At 36.5% G+C, this 18,656-nt stretch overlaps 1 protein-coding gene across 1 annotated transcript in view; it reads right to left on the reverse strand.

Moving 5' to 3' along the window:
• Window positions 1-18,656, reverse strand: part of coro2ba (coronin, actin binding protein, 2Ba) — a 53,850-nt gene that overhangs the window by 32,299 nt on the left and 2,895 nt on the right. The gene's annotated exons all lie outside the window — the stretch shown is intronic.

The raw sequence follows: 18,656 nt of genomic DNA on the forward strand, positions 1-18,656 counted from the left end.
AGAAACTATGAATTAATGTGTTTTAAGATGAAAAACCGAATAATACGACAAGGTCAATTATTTCAAGCATAACCTGGCTCTTGACCAAAACTAACTGAAACCCATTTTTATGAATTCATCTTTTTGCTTGCTCCCGAAAGGCATGTATTGTTCCATGAAACATTCATGAAAATGTCATTTACAAATCTGTTTTTGTATAAATCTGTTTCAGATATATTTATTTGCCACTTCTAATTTTTCTTTTCTTGATCTGATTTGCTAGTTTGCTAGTTTGTTAGTGACTGTTAGCTTTCTGCAGGCTTGTGATGCCTGATGTTCTCTGCATAAGAGCGAACTTGCTGACCCTACTGACTCTAGCGGGATTATTCAGGCCTCCAGACAAAAATCTCTGCAGTATTGATTAAGTATTCAAAGCATCAAGTTGGAATAATGTATGCTGTCCATTCTGCTAACAGTGTGCGTATTCAATACACAATATGATTAAGCAGGTGTGTGTATGCACAGGTGGGTACATTCTTGTGCACTATGCACCATCATCAAGGATGAGAAAAACATTTCACTCTGCATGTGTGCTTGCTGAGTGCCAAAGCATTCCAGAGAATTCACTTGGTTTATTGATTTTTCCACATTTCGCCCTGCAGTCAGTGCTCTTATGCTGTTTTAGTCTTTATGTCTTAACTCTCTCTCTCTCTCTCTCTCTCTCTCTCTCTCTCTCTCTCTCTCTCTCTTTCTCTCTCTCAGCTGGACAGTGTAATAATACTAAACAAAGAAGTCAAAGGTTTAATTTTCGAAAGAAACGCTATGAGAATACAGAGTCTCTATGTATGTTATTAATATCTCCGATTCCATCATTAGACAAACCTGCTGTGCAAAACTCCAACCACTTTAAAAAACAAAACATCACCTTGAAGTCCTGTCTGATCTCTAAAGCATAAACAAACAGATCTTTGAAAATACTGCTGCTCTTGGTTGTAGTATGGGCATCCCCAAAATCTCGCTTTCTGTTGGCAATCAACAAAATGGATCCTTGAAAAACAGGGATAAATGACTCTGACCCAGGCAGACTGCCAAACCCTGTAATCATTCGTAACTATTTCATAAAAATAACTGGATCTCTTAAAGCACTCAAATTAAATCTCTTTCATAGAGTGCCACTCAAATTCATGAGAGGAAGCATGTGTCTGGGTTGTTTGTAACAGAAAACTAAAAGTGAGTGAAAAGCCTACATTAGGCTGCAATCAGCCCCTTGCAATGCTACTGTTTAGGGCTTTTACAAAAACCTCAGAGTCCCAGCTGTGGACCCTCTGTCCTTCAGGAAAGGAGACACTCCGGAGATGGCGTTTCCTCTCAGCATGTGATAACTAACATAGATCTAGAGATCTATCTTTTTTGGCAGCTTTCACTCCAGCTGTGGGGCTGAGCTACTCTTGTGAGCTCAGTTCATGCTAGAAGAGAGCCAGAAAACACAATGCCCACTAACACTATGCACTTTGGGGATTTGGTTCACCACTAAAGGCTGACAATGCAATACCACACACAGTTTTTAATGCCACAAGGAACATCAACACAAACTGTACAAGCTCAACTACAACCAGAACAAAAACTAAAGATAGTAGCATTAGTCAAATACTAATGGAATAATTAATGGATATTTATGGAACATGGTTGCATTTGGAAAAAGCATGTTCACAAGGGTTTTTTTTTTTTTTGCCTACATTAGAAATTTTCCATTGCCCCCAAATGTAATGCAGTTATTCAATCTTAAATCTAATACATTTCTTTTAACCTGCAAACATTGTTAATTTCCCAAAGAAATTCCCAAAGAAAGTTCCAAAGAAAACAAAAGAGGACTTCAATATACTTCTTTTAGCAGTCATTTATGCAAGTGGAAGCGACAACTTATTCTCATGATACTAAAATTACTCCCTGGTATGATGATTTGTGTTGTAGCACCAGTTCCCTAAGGAGCATTCACACACACACACACACACACACACACACACACACGCACGCTGATATGGATTAACAAGTCTGGGTGAAATGCAAGCTCAAGTAGCATGTAAATTCCTCTCTTACTCTCCAAGTCCTATTCTGATACTGAAGACCAATGGGACACAGCTGATACAGGGTTCGAGGATGAGCTTATTGTGTAAAAGTACTGTATATTTCTGGGCATGAAATGGCTTTAATTCCAAATTTCATAGAACAAATATGCAAGAATACAGCGACTCATGGACAGGCAAAAATATAAATGCATTAAAATATTGCAACTGAAACAATTATTCATTCATTCATTCATTCATTTTCTCCCGCTTATCCGCAATTCGGGTCGCGGGGGAAGCAGTCTAAGCAGGCCCCCGCCTTCGACTGCTGCCCAATCCTCACAGCACCGTCCCTTACGGTCCCTCCTGCAGGTGGTGAGCCCACGGGAACTGAAACAATTATTAACAAGCAAATCTTTTTCCATACTATGTAAACCTGCAATGCCTTCAAGTACTCAAAAGGCAATTTGTGAGTTCTCTACAAGCAGATAAAGGAGAATAGCAGGTGTCCTTGAGCTATCAAAAGCCTAGGAGATGAAGAAAAAAATACACACTGCTAAAGCTGGTGGTGTGCGTAGCATTTGGTCAAGGACACACACTCCTTGAAGGAGGGGATCCTCCCTATTGAAACTAAAACACATTCACCCTCCAGCTTTTACCTCAGCCTGTCAGTCATTTACATCTATTAATCTGCATGATCTTTATCAGTAGGAGAATGCAAAGGATGGAGCCACCAGGCATGAGGGAAAGTGGAAGGCCAAAGAGGAGGTTTATGGATGTGCTGAGGGAAGACATGCAGGTGGTCATTTTGAAAGAGACAGATATAGACGACAGGGTGATATGGAGACGGATGATCCACTGTGGCGACCCCTAACGGGAGCAGCCGAAACTAGAAGAAGAATTTGCTTGAGCTTCTGAATACATTTTCCTATATAATAAGACTGCATATTTAGTCTATTTCATTTACCTGATCAATTAATCTATTAAATGCTTAATATTGACACAAGAGGAATGTGATAGCAAAATTTAAAACATGTTTTCGATGTCTGCTTCTGTTGTAAAACTTAATTTTACAAACTACAATGGCTTAGCTGAGTGTTTAGCATACGCTTTATTTGTCAGTTTTGGCTTTTTGATTCTTGAAATAAATGCAAAAGAAAGAGTCAAGAATCTGTTTAGCAAGTTTACACTATTATGATTGTTTTTATCAGCAGCCTGTTGGCCAAACATTACAATCATTACAATTCTAATCGTTACACAAATTCACAAAACTTATTATCAAGAACTGATTTATCTAGCAAGCAAACCTGGTGGTGAAAAATTTCACTAAGCTATATAAAGTAGTCTAGATCATGTATTGAACTTGCATCAAGCAATGTTAGCTAAAACAGTACCAGAGCCAGGTGTCAGACACTCCAGTTGACTATTTGTGTGAATTGTATCTAATGTCTAATATATGTGTGTATAATGAAATGAAATGAAATGTTACATTTTTTTATATGTGTGTATCCGTAGCATCAGTGTGCATTTGTAAGAAGGGAGTGTGTAATGAGCTGGGTAACAGATGGACTAATGAGGATTACTGTCTGTGTAAGTGTGTGTTGGATGAGGGAAGGAGACAAAGGGACAAAGATGAAGTGAGAGAGGATAAAGAGGTAATAAGGTAGAAATTAATATGAGGGGTGGGGTGTTTGGAAAGACCTTCATGGCCATCACAGTGACAGACAGAGAGCATCATGCTGAGATTCACCTGTCAATCTGTCAGTCAGTTTGTCAATCACTTAATCAAATCAGTTTAAAGTAGACACAGCCATAATGGAAATTTTATTAGTCAAAATGTTAAACACCAACTTTTTATTAATCACATTTTTATGTATGTTAATATATTGCACATTGTTATGTTGCTCTGATCAGAAATCGATCTGTGATTCACTACGTTTTAGATTAGTTAATCAAATCTTTACAGGTTAGCAAACTATGAATTGCCAATGGTGCACCACCAGCAACATAAAACGAGCACCACTTGGAATGAGAACCATCTGGGAGACAGCTCAAGAGAAAAGCTCAGACGTGGCAGTTTGCCTGAAAACAACCACCAAACACACACCCAACCACCCACCCACATGCATACACAGAGCACTCAGGTTGTTCTTAGACCAGATTTATTCTTAGATACTAGATCTCTGAGTTCCTTACACTAGTTTCATTTTTAACTAAATTTTTACTAGTCCATAAATGAGCTCAATCTATCGCTAATTCTCTGTCCACATGGTAGCACCAGAAAATGTAGATGCATTGTGCAATACCACTTTAAATTCCAATTCAGCACTTTTAAAAATTGTCAACAAGGATAAATGCACACCATTCACCTTAACTGTTGATTTCCTTAAAGCTGCTTTGAGACAATGTCTGTTGTAAAAAGCGCTCTAGAAATAAACTTGACTTGACTTGACTTGCTTAGACTGCTAATCTTTTGCCATTACTCACATTTTTTGAAATTCTATGTAATATATGTTGAATAATTTAATAAAATAAGAAAAGTTTATCTTTTATTATTTTGACCATTATTTATTTTGTTCCATTTTAAAGAAATAATTTTCAAAACGGATTATTGCCCGACTTCTTTGACTTCTGTGCCTGCTGTTTCTGGCTCTCTGTATTGGAGAACAGGCTGGTTCTTCATGCTGGAGTGAGGAATGAAGCTTCAGGGATTCGACTAGCCCTGATACACACCATCTGTCCTGGGACATCAAGCCAAAGACCACATCTGTTCCGTAAACACACCTTTTCTATTCTCTTTTCCATTCTACAAGATTGCAGTGGGGTCCCCCTATAATTAAATGGTTACGTCAAAACAGTAGGGCTGAAATTTGGTTTGCATCTTGAACTAGCAGAAGCAAAAAATCACTGTAGATGATCTTTTGGAGAAAAAAAAGTAATGTCATGACTTTATCTTGTCACAGGATTTATAAAAACAAATCACAGTTAAACTCTGGACATTAACAGAGAGCTATGAAGATGAAATCTGGAGCTAGATACAGTCACCTTCCTCAATGTCATGTTAGCATGTTGTCTTCTTGTTGTTTTTTGTTGGCTATTTTCCAAGCCTATTGGTGTCTCATATCAGTATTAATGCCAATACAGCATGCACACATTTGGTACACTTACAGTTAGGCAAAAGCTGATGTTAAATAGTATACAAGGTTTAAATTTACATGTACACTTATGCATTTGGTAGATGTTCTTATCCAGAGCAATTTACAGTTATACAACTGGGCAGTTATATAATTAAGCAGACAGTTAAGGGCCTTGCTCAAGGGCCCAGGAGCTGCAGATTACTTTATTAAATGGCTTGGACAACAATGGTCAAATCTATTAAAGGAATAATAGGGCATTTGGAAATTGCCACATCTGTATAGTGTATAGGTGATAAACACCAAAAAAAAGGTGACAACTTTTTTTATAATAAAAAACAGTGAGACTGGAGTCTTCTGCAGCTTGGTGATACTTGGGAGGGGGATTTGAACTCATGATCTTCCAAGCAGATACCCAATATTTGAACCACTGAGCTGAAACTTCCTTAGATCATTAGAAGACCTAATAATGGGTCATAAGAAAACGTCCATACGACTTTTTAATCAGTTTAAACAACAATGATCAAATCTAGTAGATTAACCCAGGTTTTGCATATTTCCACATTTCTATAGTGTATGGATGATAAATACCAACAAAAACTGACACATGTTCCAGTAATTACAAAAGAAACAAGGCTGTACTTCTCTCAGGTCCAATCAATTAATATTTGATTAATTTTGTTCTAGCATTTTTATAATACAATTATAATGAGAAAATTATTAATTTAAAACCTATGGATTTTAGATATTTCAAGTCCTTACAACTGTAGTTTTTCATTTGCATTTGCATTCACTCACTTTCAGTAAGTGCATTATCCTGGTCAGGATTGATATGAATCAGAATCTTATCCTAGTAATACTGTGTGTTATGTTGGAATTGACCCTGAATGGGATGCTGATTCACCACAGGGCATCTGGAGTCATTATATCTGAGCCAGTCTACTTGCTGGCAGGTTTATGGGAGGTGTAAGGAAACCTGGGGATCTCAGAGAAAACCAGGTTGAGAATCATTGATTGGATTAACCCTATACATTGTTTTTTCAGAAATCGGGCTGACAATTTTTCGGCTTAAAACCTGGAATATTTTACTACGATCTTTGTTTATAGCCAATATAAACTTAACCAGGGTGGGGTGGACATGCCCATTGTATTTTAACCAGTCCCATTTAATGCCATCAGCTGCTGTATTTCTTTTTATTAGTAAACGCAGTCTTTGAACCCCATCTGGTTGTGTTTACTCTGTGCTGGAAGAGGAGGAGAGGAGATAATTTATTTCACTTCAGTGCCAAGGATATGCTGACGTGCCGTAACTGTAAAACCGCAGGGCCTATCCAAGTGAGATGAGTTTGCTGATGACCCATTTACACCATGTCGCTATAGTGCAGCACTGCACTTTTACCAGATTATAAACTGTAAGGACTTCCTGTCTTAACAAAGACAAGGGCAAAGATGCATGTTTTATGGCAGCTGAGCGTTAATTTATTCATAAATCTTCCTAGAGTGCCCTTGTAGGTTAGAGCACTGTGAAGTTTGAGTGCCCTGGGTAAAACAGAAAATTGAAAAATGACATAATCTTACATAAGTCCATGCTTTTGAGTGGCACTCAGTGTGTGTTTATAATGGGTTATACCAGGTATAATTCCACTGGAACTGATCTTGTCTGTTTTATAATGAATGTGTGCACTAGTGTCATGTGACCCAGTCCTACTTTCTATCAATCTCTAGTAATCGCTCAGTTACATGATGGATTGGTGATGCCAGAACATAAGGCGCTTCTAGAATTAATATATGTCTCAGAGACAAAAAAAACAACAACAAAAAACACAAAGCAGCAAATGCTACAAAATGATTAATGCTAATAATCCATTTAGGATAAATAATGCAAAACACTGTGCTGTGTTCTGTCAGCTTGTAAGATAGTGTTTGTTGCATCCTTCATCATCTTTATCATAACATCCTGTAAATAACATATTAGCTATACTTTTAGCATTCACTGTCATGCTGAAATGTGACTTTTTTGATTGTTTAAAAACAGTGTTATTATTAGTGGTATTCATAGTGTTAATAATGTTATTATTAATAGTGTTAATAAGAAATTATATTTCTTTCCCTGGTCACTATATTGGCATACCATGCCTGTTTAGTTTTCATTGATTTATATGATTAAGAATACTAAACCTTTTTAAAGATGTGATCATGTAATTGTGCTAATTTTTGCTGTAATATGTATTTGTGTCTATTCTCACAAACATATTTTTGCTTTTGGCTATTTTTTATATATTCATTTTATGTCCATGACTTCAAATGTCCAAAAGGTTATTGATAATTAAACAACTGTTGTTACCCAGTCGTATTTATATTGTGCTATAGAGATATATATACGTATTTAGTATATAGTTTTTACCCTCCACAAGCCTTGTGAGCACATTTATCATACAAATGATCAAGCCTTCCTGTGAGCTCAGGATTTCCATTGTGTACAGAATTCTTTGTTCTCACCTTCTGTATTCAGAACAAATGCCTGACAGAATAATGTTAAGACAGAATAATATTAATTCAATCGCACAAAACACGCTGTAAGGCGAACAGGCAGCAAACGAGGAGAGAAGGGGGATCCAAATATTGCCAGTGGATGTGCACATTCAAAGGTTTGAACTTTTCATGGATTTCCCTGATGGCAGTTTTTATTGTGTAGTCCCTTCAAAATGCTAGAGGCTGCTCAGGAACATTCAGTTTCACCAGGCAGTTTTTTCCTGTCTTCAGGGAAATAGAAACCTTGCTTGTTTAGAGAAAAACCTATCCTCATAAACCACAGTGCTTTCTGAACCCCTTCGGCACACTTTTTCTTTATTCACCTGTCTGATATGCAGCTGCCTCGTGCTTATTGCAATAAAAAAAAAGAAATTAAGCAGACTAGCTACGTTTTTTTATGGTTAAAGCAAAGACTTATACAAATCGACTATTTTTATTCTGTTTTATTAGTGTTAATAAACAACTGTGAAATATCTGTAAAAATGTACTTGAATTAAAAATCCCACAAGGCTACAAATTACATTTCCGGTTTCCTGGTACTCTATTTATTCTGCAGATGAAAACAAATAACTTGGTGCAGTCAAGATACACTGTGATAAATCTGTATCATTTTACACTATGCAAGGAGTTTTAAAAATGCACTCATGTAGATTAACTACAGACTCTGGTAATGAGAGCAGGCAGCGATGAAGCTCATATCCGGCGGCCAAATCTTGATTTTAGCTCAATGAGTGGTGGATGCTGTGTGCATTGCAGTGGCAGATTTCTGATTCAGGAACTGTTTAAAATTATTCACCAGGCTACCATGTGTGGGCTTGGATAAAGATGTGCAACCCATGGCACTGATTACACTCTGTTTTTTAAATAATATACTGTGGCACAATACAAAGATGTTATTTTAGCTTTATTTAGCTTCAACATAACCGAGGAAGGAATTCATTCAGGAGCAGGCAGGAGAGGAATGAAGCAGTCTTACACAAGCCTTTACATTTCATTTACAGTGTGACACAAGCAAAATGTCAACGCTCGAAAAAGTTAAATTTTAAAAAGCATAATAAAATAATATGTATTAGATAACTAGTTGAGTATCCTATGAAACCGCTACTCCAGGGGTGAAATATGAAACATGTGGGAATGTAATTTCCTTGCATTGAAATCTCTGTGTAGCATTGCTTACCTTATTTTTCACTATTGTTCACTGTTGTTTTCTGTAAAGCTGCTTTGAGACAATGTCTGTTGTGAAAAGCGCTATACAAATAAACTTGACTTGACTTGACTTGACTATTGTTCACACACTCACAAACAGACACTTCTTGTCCCTCCTCAACCCCACCAGCTATCCCTGCCCCCTATGTCTTTCTCACCAATGCAATCTCTGAGAAAAAAAACATCTTGGTGCAAAGACGAGGTGCAGGACGCCTCAAAAACAACACTAAGAGCCAGAGAATGTTGGAGAGGAATGTAAACTCATACTTCTCTCTCTTACTCGCTCACTATCGCACACCCACACAACCACTGCATATGGTGCCAACATGATCTCGTGGCTAATTTATAGAATTGCTTATGAGCAGGAGTAATTTATTTGACAATTAATCATAAAGCATGCCTGTCCTTAAATCACCAACACACTGCAATACACATTTAGAGAACAGAACAAGAACAGAACGAGAACAGTGGCACTGGGAGGAAAGAAGATAAGATATACCTTTATTCGTCCCACAGTGGGGACATTTTTGAAAGAATACATTACAGAGCATTATGCATCTAATAAGCTCATTGCTAAAAAAAAAAAAAAACCCAAAGAAATGCACCATAATTATATTATTTATTTGGCTTTATAGTTGCTCAATACTTAATTCACAAAGTGGTTTTGCAGAAATCTGGATGTAGAATTAAGTTGATACTGAACAACCTAGAGGCAGCAAACACAAGGAAAAAATCACAAGGAAAAAATCACAAGAAAAACTTATAAGATAACAAAAAAGGGGACCATTAATGATTTTATGCTCTAATTATCATTTACAGTATCACACAAAAGTGAGTACACCCCTCACATTTCAGCAATCATTTTAGTATATCTCCTCTAAGGGACAATACTATAGAAAGTAATCTTGATAACAGCTGTACGTCATGTAACCATGCAAATCCAGATTTTGTCTGATTTGATCTTTAATTAGATCGGTTACAACCTGAAACTGAGCCAGCAACCTGAAACTGTACCAAGTACACTGTGTCTTGCCTAAAGTCAAGCATGGTGGTGGCAGCATCATGGTCTAATGTTGCATGAGTGCTGATAACGTCCCCAAACATGCCGCCAAGATGACAACTGACTTGCTGACGAAGATGAAGTTGATAAAGTGGCCAAGTATGTCTCCAGACCTGAACCCTACTGAGCACCTGTGGGGCATCTTCAAGCGAACAGTGGAGAAGCACCATGTGTCTAACATCCAGCAGCTCTGTGATCTTATTATGGAGGATTTAAAGAGAATCCCAGCAACAACCTGTGCAGCTCTGTTGAATTCCATGCCCAGGAGTATTAATCCAGTGCTATTTATCAGTGGTGTTTACACAAAATATTTACACGTTGGACACAGTTTTTACATGTTCACTTAGGGTGTACTCATTTTTGTTGCCAGTTATTTTGACAATAATGGCTGTATGTTGAGTTGTTTTTAGAGGACAGTAAATCTGTACTGCTATACAAACTGCACATTGACCATACTAAAATATATCCAAGTTTAATTTCTATAGTAATGTCTTGTGAGAGCATACAATAAAATGGTTGCTAAAATATGAACGGTTTACTCACTTTTAGTGTCCTGATGATATACGTAATTTAAAACACCATAATTACTTTCAAACATTTTACAAGAATATTTTGTCTTCATGCTCTATGTTGAGTTTGGTTTCACTAATAATAAACATACATTGTAAATTAGAGTATTAAAAACTTGAAAAGTATTATTTAAAGATAAAACAGATAAAACTGTGTAAGTTTGCGATTAAATATTTGAATCGACTGACAGCCTTATATATCTAGCATCACAATTTGGCCATTGTAAAACTTGCCCAAATCCTTACCATTGCCCATTTTTTCTGCTTCCAACACATTAACTTTGAGGACAAAGTTTTACTTGCTGCCTAATAAATCTCAGCCACTAACAGTCACCAAGATGAAGAGATCATCATTGATATTCACTCACCGGTTATAATGTTATAATGTCATAATCTATGTGTTAAAATGTATTATAGAACTACACAAGAGAACAACGCAAGATAAAATTATTCTAGATTCAAGAACCATACATTCAATGAAACATACATTTGTTTCTATAATAGTTTAGATGATTATAGGAAACATAATTTTACTTTTTTTTACCAGATTGCAGATTGAAAGTATGTTGGAACAAGAAATTCTGATTTGCTGTATTTCTTTGAATGTCTGAAAAAAAATCTATTTAATGAAATTTAACAGGTTGGTTAGCTTTAATGAAACTTAGGTATGTAAATGTTTTCTGAGGAATTGAGTGATAGGAAAATACAGTAAATATATACTATACTGTATATATAACATGCATGGCCAAAGCCAGTCTTTTTACATAGCCATGAGTGCAGTGCATTCTAATGAACTTTGATTTGGAAAGATCTTTGGTTAAAAACAGAGCTCTTTGTGTCTGAGATTTTTTTTTAGACCAACAACAAACCAACATCCCCACTGAGTTTCCATAGTAACTACGAAGGGAATCCTGATGACCAAATTCAATAGAAAACACTCAAATGACTCAATAGATGGATTTCAACGTAAATAGGGGAACCATGTGAAATTGAAACAAAAGCTTGACAGTGAGGGCGGTGTGCAATACAGTAACTGGCATACCAGAATGAGTCTGGCTATACTGCAGTACCCCACATGGCCTCATTTATAAACTTTAAGTTGTTTTTTAAAGCAATTGGTGAAACACACTCAAGCGTGCATGCATGGTTGTGTTTTTTTAATGATCAGACTGGCATCATTATGAATTGAAGAAGATTTCAACCATCTACATCTAAAACCTGTTTAGTCTAGTTAAAGAGCTAAATGTTATTTGAGTCAAGATTAATAACAAGGCAAATGTTGCCTTTTGTATATCTAATACAGGGAAATAACTGTATTTTTACATTTCAGAATATATTGATTGTTGTAAGTAAACTTAAGACCTTATGCTCTGTGTTGTTTCCCTGAACACACCACCGTGTACAAATATGGCCACCTGAGATTTCACTTCCCAGCAACAGACTCACTTTCACATTCACCCGATTATTAATTGTCTACACCATTATTTACAGCTGTAGGCATTCACTACTTTCCACATATTTGTGACAATGTCTTTTGTGAAGTAATGCTCTCAACTACTTTTCTACACTACTGACTTACTAAGATGTTCTTGATTTTAATTTCTGTTTGTACCTGTTTTTAAATTTTTTGCCTAGTCCATGTTGTTTGTCCCTCGACAGAGCTTTGCATGTTTCTTGACTATGTATTTGGATTTTGTTTTGATCTGTCTGCCAGTTTATTTTCAGTAAAACTTCTCCCTACATTTGCATCTCACTTTACTCACCTGCTTTGACACAGGCCAGTTCCATTAACTTTTGATAACGCCTTATAATTGGATGTCTGCAAGCAGAATTTCACACTTGCAATCTTGCAAACTTTATAGTTACTGTATATAATACACAGCAAAGTTTGTTACTCATTTATATCTAGTTTACTAAATGATTAATAAAATGTCAACACCTGACCATAAGATTTGCATGTGCTTTTTAAACATTTCATTCTACTTTAAGCCCTGTTTGCTGTTTTATTAACCTCCAATTTTCTGGAAAGATGTTCCTAGAGATTTTGGAAAGTGTTTGTGGAGATTTGGGCTCATTCAACACAAGGGTGTTAGTAAAGTCAGGTGATTTAGGGTGAGGAAGTCTGCTGTGAAGTCAGTGTTTGAAATTCATCCCAAATGTGTTCAAATAGGTTTGAGGTCAGAGCTTTATAATAGGCCACTCAACATCTTCCACTCAAAGGAAGGTAAACCATATTTTCATGGAGCTGACATTGTCATGCTGGAACAGGTTTGGGCCTCCTAGTAAAAGTGATGAGAACATTTTATGTCACCAAGTCCAAAGGCATTGTATAAAAGAACATATGGCTAGAAAATACTTATCCTTAATTATGTATTTTAGTATATGTTTAAGATATAAAATGGTCTTAATACATTCTATTTGATTGTTTGTGTGTGTGTGTGTGTGTGTGTGTGTGTGTGTGTGTGTGTGTGTGTGTGTGTGTGTGTGTGTGTGTGTGTGTGTGTTATGTTTGTTCTTGCATAGTATTTGTAATAGTAGTTTCCTGAATAATCCCAGATCAAGTAATAATTATGAAATTTATTGTAAAAGGAACAGTGACATCACCAGCAACATTATGCATGTGACTTTTTAGATTGCATTTCTAAATACGATTTTATGCATTACAACTCTGCATTCCTGTATCCCAGACTGAATACCTGTGTGTCCATAATGTAGACATAAGAAGTGCTTAAAATCATCTGTCACAATTTTTTATTCGAGACGCAAGGTGTTAGACATCTTCTGCAGAGATTAACAACTCTTTAGATAGAGAGTGACCCCGACTATCACTCTTCCACATTTACTCTTCCTCCGCTTGGTCGCAGTAGCTGTGAAGTGCAGTGTAGGTGGAAATGCTTCCTCTTTTGGTGATTCACAGTATGCTACTATGGGTCACACACACACACACACACACACACACACACACACACACACACACACACACACACACACACGCACACACACACACACACACACACACACACACACACACACACACACAATACAGCTACAATCATGTCAAATTGTCTCTTCATTATCCTGTCAGCATCACACACCATAATTCTTTAAAAAATGCTGAATTCCTGCTGTTATATATGTTGCAGTGACCTTCATATGCATCCAGAATCCAAAATATCCATTGTTAATATAAATACAGAATTTAATTACTCCAGCAGGTCAAGCAGGCATAAAAAAACATTCCTCCTGTTTAACTTAGACTGTGTTCCTCATCTTTCTCATCTTCTTTTTCAAGCTTGAATCTTAGACCTCTCCTGTGCATTTCGTCTCCTCTCTCTCATTAACTGTGTCCCTGGATGCTTCTGTCTCTTTCCTGTTCTGGATGATTCACAGAATATGACAACTCTATTTTTCCATTGAGCCACATGAAAGACTGCGATGATCTACAGCGAGAGAAAACCATCATGACCCCAGAACTGGTAAAGTCCTAACAGGCTCGTATTAAAAAGCCATACGCAGAACAGTGAGTCAAGCTTCAAGTTGCCTTAAGGAAGATCATCTCTACAGAGCACAGTTAAAATTCTTACGATTTTTCCAGCACTAGTCAGCAAATGGCAGATTTAGATATGTGGAAACTGTATCCATCACTAAAAAAAATAATGATCAAAATGGGTTCTTGCTCTGAATTGTACAAAACTCTGTATATAGAATTGTGTAGAATTGGCAATGACAATGCAACCAGTAGTTAACTGGGTGCACATTTCTGTGACTCAATTTAACAAATAATAATCTTCTCAAAAAAGTCCTCATTCACAACTAATTTTGCCAGAAATAAAGTATTATTACATTGAACTTCTCACCCTTATTACAGTTAACTATTGCACCCTGTGGAAATGTGTGTGAACTACATTGACAGCCCCCCACCCCAAACCCATTAAAAAAAAAATAAATAAATAAATAAATAAATAAATAAATAAATAAATAAATAAATAAATAAATTTGTTGGATAAACAAATTTTGGATCAAAAAACCATTTTTTATGGATTAAGATGTAGTTTGGTGGGACAATTTTGCTGAAATCTGACAACACTGGTTGACAATATTATTTCAGGAAAACACACTTGCTGACTGACATTTCATGGCCATTTTTAAGGTTATTTTTAAAAAGGTGCTATCCAGTAGCCTGTAGCATATGTCAAGAGTGATATCATTTTTAACTTTATTTTAAAGTGTCATGATTGTGGACCTGGACTATGTTTTCCACAAACCACCACACTTCAATGAATTATGTCACGTGTTCTGTTTTCACCTATTTTCCTTTTCTTAAAAATTCTCACTTGTACAGTATATATATATATATATATATTCACACTTCACTGCGTTCTTTTTTTTATTTATTTTTTTTATTAAGAAACTATTACAAGATGGTATCAAAAGGTTTTAGGCTGCACACACAGTCACAGGGAGCACCGACCTTCATGAGAAATAACAAATTTGAAATTCTTCATGAAAGTAGTCAAATCTGCCACAGAAACGTTTCACATGATACAGTAAGTTTACTGTGGTGCTGCAATGAGTCATTTGAGGTGTTTTGAGTGACATGTGTGCTTCAAGAGTGGAAGCATATCACTGAAAGACGATGAGAGATCAGGAGGACCTTCAACAAGCTCAACCCCTCAAAAATGTCAAAACTATTTGCCAACGTATGCGTGGTGATTGTTGGAAAACATTCTGTCATACAGAACAGTCCAGGCTATCCTCAGGTTTGATTTGAACATGTGTCGTGTTGCTGGTAAGTAACTCCGTGTCCAAGTCTTCCAAGAACTCTGTCAGCATGCGTGGATGACCCGTCCATCATGTTAAGGATCATTACTGATAGCGAAACTTTGGTGTACGAGTACAATCCTGAGACGATGCAACAGTTTTCACAGTGGAAGAGCTCATCGTCCCCAGGGGTCAGACCATCATACCACCTTGTACTGTCTTCATCATTACTTTTCTGTTCAAACTGATTGTGCTTAGGTTTATGTTTTATTCATTGTCTTTGTTTTTGGTTTTGGTTTCATGTGCCTGCATCTTTGCCTGAATTTTATGCACCTGCATTTGCTCAGTGTCAGTTATTATTATTATTAATCCAACAGCTTTTTAAATTTTTTATTAAAGATTATTTTTGCATGGAGGTTCAATACACGTTATGGCTCTTTGAAATTCACTTTAAACTACAGCAGTGTATTTTGCTGAGTATACAGAAGTATTGCTATTAGTGTGATATATGTTGACATTTGTGTTACTGTAGCATGAAGAATGGAACACACATATACACACACATATACACACACATATACACACACATATACACACACATATACACACACATATACACACACACACACACACACACACACACACACACACACACACACACACACACACACACACACACACACACACAGTGGCTGATTGTTTTACAGCTGCTGGTTACCAGAATCTTACTGGATTTGTTTATCAGGACAAGCACTGCCAACAGGAACCATGTTCTCTCAGTCCCTCATCTCTTCAGAACTGTTCTGAAATGCCTTTACTTCACCATTTGACATATCACAATAGCTTTTAAGAATGACCATAGAGCCTCTTCTGGAAGTTAGATAAAAACATCTCATAATTTTCTGCCCTTTATTAGTATGTGTACAATGCTGATGTGAATGAATGTATTGTGCTGTTAATTTGTGTGTTGTGTTGTACCATGGGTTGGTACTGGACCTCAGGCACAATAAAACAAAGCTGATATTATCTCCCCGGCTGTTAAGAAAAGTTTTAACCTCTCGTCAGATTGAGATGGTTTGAACATGTGCAGAGGAGGGACATGGGGTATATCGGTAGGAGAATGCTTTGGATGGAGCCACCAGGAAGGAGGAAAAGAGGAAGGCCAAGAAAGTGTTTTATGGATGTGGTGAAGGAAGACATGCAGGTAGTTGGTTTGAAAGAGGCAGATGTAGAGGACAGAGTAGTGGAGACAGATGATCTGCTGTGGCGACCCCCAATGGGAGCAGCCGAAAGAATAAGAAAAATACACTCTAATTGTCTGTATTTGTTCAATAATAATCAATTGATTATTGATTATGATTGATAACAATTGATTAATTTCAAGCAAAAAAGACATCAATGCAAATCTTTTAAGTTTTCAAAAGTATTGGAATACCAAGGTTACATTAAAGGGTAGAGCGAGCATCACACTGAACACTCTCTCTCCCAGGTGATCTTCAGGAGATCATTTCATCCAATTACACAGATAAAAAAATTTTAAACGACTGCTAAGATTTATGAAAGAAAAACATTTTTATCTCATAACTGTTTGGTTTGCTCAAAAAACTGCCATATTCAAATGTATGTCTTTATTTAGTAAAGAAGTTGTTTAGTTGTTCATGGCAATCAAACAGTGACATACAATGTGACAGACTGAGGTCAGGTTCAGAGAAATCCCTTTAACATAGAGTCTCTCTGTTTCTGTAGGAATTCTGGGTATCGGTTTTTGAAGATTAACTTAACATCCAATGCTATAAGCATGCATACAATACACTTCCTGTTTTACTCCTCCTTCACTCCTGTATGTGTCATGCTTCAGCTTCGATGATGTAATGACTAGTTGTGGTTTCAAATGAAGATATGTGTGTGCTACTGTGAGATTTTTATTGACCCAGTCTATTAATAGGAGCGTAAAGGGAAAAAAAATGACCTTGTGCTAAAGGCAAACAAGTGCCCTTTCATCCTCTCTATCTCTTTCTCTCTCTCTGAACATGTACCATGTAATTGCTTATTCTTTATTCCTTTCTTCATTAAATATTTTACATTAAAGGCTTCTTTTTTTTCTTTTAATCCTGATACACTCCTCTCTGCATGTCTATTTTGATGTCAAACACCATGGGATGTTGACTTTTTCTTTCTAAAATGACATCTAATAATATCTAACATACTTATTTTACGAGCAATTTCACAAGATCATTCCACTCTCTGTTTGCAGCACTAATATTCGTCACAGATAAGAAGAGAACTACCAATGAGATTGACATGCTAAACCTAAACAGGTTCAGCTTGCTAGTTAGCTAACTGCTTACTAGCAAGCTATAACAATCATGTTCAATCAGTTGCTATAATCATGTTCAATCAATTGCTATAACAATGTTCTTACAAAGAAGCTGCATATATGGGACATTTATCTAAATTTAAAGAAAATTTTAGCAGCCACTTGGGCAGAATTTAGACACTGAGTTTTTATGGTCATTGCAGGAAACTCTTTAAACTGTTTAACAATAAGATAAAAATGTGAAGGCAGACACTGGGTGTTTTTCCACCTAAATGGGGAAAAAGGGGAGAGCAGATAAGCAATAGCAGACCCAAACCTTCTCGTTTGAAGAATTTGCCTGTGCACAAAGCCGGGTCCATGAAATTTCCCCACTGTGGGACAAATAAAGGTTTATCTTGTCTTGTTTTGTCTTGTATGTATATATTTGGGTTGGAGTGGAAGATCTTGAGTGGCCTGCAATAAAGCTCTAAAACCTCAACCCAATTAAACACCTTTTGGATGAATTGGAACACTGACAGCACTCTAGAAAATCTAGTGGAACATCTTCTCAGAAGAGAGGAGAGCATTATAACAAATAGGAAATAGGCACTACATGTGGAATTGGGTGTTCAAAAAGCATAGTCTCATATTCATGTGTCTATAAGCTTTTAACCATATAGTATAGAAGAACTGACTTATCTTTGCTGGGTCATGTAACATTGCTAGCTATCTTATTTACTTAGCAAAGGTGACAGGAAGCTATTTTTTTCTTTCCTTGAACATACCCTTAACTTGTCTTCTAATCCTGTTTTCTGTGCATACCACTTCCACACAATTATTAAGTATTAAAGTTTTTCCAAATTTGCATCCACCTCAAAAATACATAATCAGAAAGTTGTTTTTCAAAACCAGGAAAGATGTGTGGCTATATGTTTACAGCAGTGGTGGGAAAGAAGTGACAGCAACTGAAAATCACTGAAATATGTTTTAATATAATTTGTCCATGAATATGTATTCAATTATTCAGAATACTCTATTCTCTTAATATCATATCGT

This window comes from Silurus aristotelis, assembly GCF_946808225.1.
Source record: "Silurus aristotelis genome assembly, chromosome: 9".
NCBI classification, from domain to species: domain Eukaryota; kingdom Metazoa; phylum Chordata; class Actinopteri; order Siluriformes; family Siluridae; genus Silurus; species Silurus aristotelis.